The sequence below is a fragment of the Heterocephalus glaber genome, unplaced genomic scaffold (assembly GCF_053883595.1).
Source record: "Heterocephalus glaber isolate CG9 unplaced genomic scaffold, H.glaber_assembly_v1.0 deba00000331, whole genome shotgun sequence".
NCBI lineage: Eukaryota > Metazoa > Chordata > Mammalia > Rodentia > Bathyergidae > Heterocephalus > Heterocephalus glaber.
The window spans coordinates 6140621-6144415 of record NW_028258142.1 but is presented as its reverse complement, the minus strand read 5'-3'; positions in this window follow the sequence as shown (position 1 = coordinate 6144415).

Sequence of the window (3795 nt, the reverse complement as noted above, 5' to 3'; positions counted from 1 at the left end):
CCCGGCCCTCCCCGCCGCCCGCGCCCCGCGCCCCGCGCCCCGCACTCCGTGTAGCAGCTCCGCCGCTGGGCCCGGGGGACTGGGAGGGCCGGGGGAGGGGCCGCGCGCGGGCGGGGTCCGAGCCTCGTAGGAGATCTGCGCGGGGGTCGGATCGCTGCTCCTGGGGTCCTCGCGCCGCACGCCCTGCCCTGCCCCCACCCCGCCACTTTTCCCACGAGAATCCCCGCCTGCACTTGAACCGGGTCCGCGAGGATCCACGCCCTCGCTCCGTGCTGGACTGCCGGGACCCTGGCGCGCACCTTTAGTCCCGGAGCCCGGCACCTCCTTCTCGAGGCGCCACGACGCCACACCTCTCCCCGTCCTCCCCAGAATAAGATCCCGAGATGTGTAGGGACAATCAGAAAACCTGTGAGAGGAGCCTGCCCGCGGGCACGCACTGCAGCCGCGTTCTCTCGGCTGCCGCGAACTCGCGGGCGCCCTACTCTGGTTAAGAAGGGGCGGGCACCATGAGCGGGGCACAGTGGTGCGCATCTGTAATCCCAGATGGAAGGCCAAAGAAGGCCAAGGCAAGGGGATCGCAAGTTCGAGCCCTACCTGGGCAATTTAGCAAGACTTGTTTCAAAATGAAAAAATAAGAAAGGGCTGGGGATGTAGCTCTGTGCTAAGGCCTTGAGCCCTAGTACCAGAAGGGGAGTGGCGCATTGTAACTTTCTCGTTTAACCCAACGAGGAAAAATCAGTCACCAATGTGTCCAAATCTGCATTGTATGTGCAAAACCGACCGGGCGCGCGGGAGGGGGGGGGTACTTTAATGTTCAAATCGAGGTGTTACTCAAAGAGGGTTGGCGCCGGGCCTCGGAGCAGCACTGCTCACCCACCCACCCCTAACACACACACCTGGAGCTGCTCCTCCACTTTTCCCAACTTTATTCCACCGAAGAGCGAAGCCGCGCTCGGGGGTGCGCCCGGGACCAGCGCCCTCCCCGGGGCACTGTCACAGCTAAAGGCCGAAAAGCGGCCGCGCCCTTCTGGCTAAGGCGTTCAGTCCACCAAAGCTTGTTCCTCAAGGATTACGTAGCAGCCCATCCCAGAGGCCCTCCCACCTGCCCTGTGCCCTAATTTCTCAGGATCATTCCTGACGTTAAGAATAACAAAATTGCTTTCTCTGATGAAGCATTCTGTATTTCTCCCTCAGGAACTGGCTTCCTAACCTTGTCTTTTCTAAACTCGCTGGCTCTAAGGTAACAGGGAAATTGCTAAACGTCAAATTAACATAACCTCAGACCTAAGGAACATTTTGGATACAGCAGAAGTAATCCATCCCTGAATGCAGCAGACCCTTGAGATTTGTGTATCCCTCTTTCAGGCACTGTAATGCCTGTGAAGTCGGTGACACACCCAATCAGAAGCAGCAGGGTGAACGTTTTCACGGGCTGGCTGTATGGAAACTATGTTGTCTCATTTCAAAGCAATTGTGGAGCACAGAAAGCAACATGAGGTGCTTTAGCACCTGGTGTTAAGGGTGCGATGTCGTTTCCCTTATACAAGAAATTTATTTGGTGTAGGGTAGGAGGTCAAAAAAAAAGGAAGGATGAGATAAAGAAATGTGGCCAGTCTTTAAAATTTAGAAATAAAATCATAATGTATACCTAAAATATACTGATTAACTTAATGAACTTTTTAAAAAAACCTTAGAAATAAAAATTGCTGGAGGGAAAGCAGAATTTGAAATCAAATTTAACATTAGGATTTGCAAGTTTTCTTGTGTGATTTTTTAAAATATGACATTAAAAAAATATGATATTAAACCCACTTTCGGCTTTTAATAAAGAGAAGTCCACACAAGAAAGGACAATCCAGGGCTGGGGATTTAGCTCAGTGGTTCCACCACCTGCCTCGAAAGCGCAAGGTCCCGAGTTTGATCCCTAGTACCCCTCCCCCCAAAAAAACCAAACCAAACAAGAAAGGACAATCCTACAACAAAGTGATCCTTTTAACAGTCAGCATTGTTTTAATAGAGCAGTTAGTGTACGCTCTAAGCTAAAATAAAATTTTTAGACTAAAGGACCCACGTAGGACTGCTACCCTGTTGTATGTTATATGTGCACTGTGCAAATCTAGACTGGGCTGAAGTCCACCAGCACTGAGTTCACTAAGTCCTCTGGGGTAGAGGGGACCAAAAGGGACATTTGATCTGGAAGGGTATATTTTTTTAATTGCCTATCCAAGCAGGAGTTGTTTATCATTATTATTCACATGCACATGTCTTACAGGATAGCTGTACATACTTGACCCTAAAGACATTTGTTCCCTTAGAGTAATAGAAAGTAAACAAATAAAAATTCCCTTAGCAATGAAATAGGAAACTTTGGTTTAGCACACAAGGAGGTATTAGTTTGGTGTCATCCTACAGGCACCCCATTTGTTGCCACTGGTGCCACAACTCAGTTCCAGGTAATTCAGAATGACTGACATCCTTCCTGGGGCCCAGGAATGGGGGTCCGGATTAAGGGGACAGGCGGAGCTGGGTAGTAGCTTGGCCTAGTGCCTGCTTCACATCAGCTTGATTTGAATAGGCTTTGACTCCTTTAAAAAGCTGTATGAAATCTAAGAACTACTTCCCTTATTCCCTTGCCCAAAACTATGAAAAGTGATTCATGATAATAGGAACCACAGACAATGAGCCCTCCAGTCATAATATCAAAGGTCATTCACATAATTTTGCTTAGCCTTGAAGGAAATATAAATTTAGCTCTGTAAACCATTTTGAGCCAAAAGTCCTGCAGGCAGATAAGAGGCACCCCAAGGGACCCCAAGATTCTGGAGTCCGGCACCTGTGGTCTGAGCCTCAGGCACTACCAGAACTCCACAAAGTGAACACATCATGTAATTAGAGGTGGTTTATTTTAACTATGCATCTCTACCACCACCCTTATGCTGTGTATTCCTTTATTTCTTCCATCAGACTGGAGGATTCTTGAGGGTAGGGCCATATCTGGGACTCATTCTGTAGTCCCAGAACCAAAATAGTACCTGATAGAAAGCACATCTTTAAACGTCTGCAGAGAGAGGAGATATAGGCGCTGGCATTTCTTCTTGGAAGATCTGAAAACTTTGAGCACCAGGTGTAATTTTTCATGAGAGTGCTTTTAACACATAAATATTTCTTTCTGATTTCTTAAACAGCAGTTGAGCAATGCAGACACATCCTAGGGTTACAAATACATTAGAACATACCCTGCAGGTTCTGAACTCAGCCATTGCCAGCTGAACTCGCTACCCAGAGCAGAATATCATTGTTTTGTTTATAGGCTGTTACTAGAAGACATAGTAAAATTTTAATTTTCTAGACAAATACAGTCACTAATGCTCATTCTGCTACCTTTGCTACCATTCTATGACCTCATAAAAATATTATTCTCCTAAAAGGACATTGACAACAAGAACTGCCCCTCTGACTGTACAGAACTTGATATAGTCTGTAGTCATATTCAATAGATCGTAAGTTTCTGTCAGTGACCCAGCAGTGTAGATTAAATTATTGTTGTTATTTAATGTTAAAGAATAGGTGATGACCTTTTTTGATATGATCTGTTGGTGGGAGCAACAGGGCCAGAAGTCCATTCACCCCATTCTTGATTTGGTGTTTTAGTCGCTATAGCTCTATCAAAATATGTAGTCTGAAAGTGATCATGGAAAACACTATTACACATCATGGCCTTTTACTGAGATATCTTGCCCTAAGCCAAGAAAATTTCCAGCAGTTACCAGTAGTACCCAATATTTGCAAAGAATT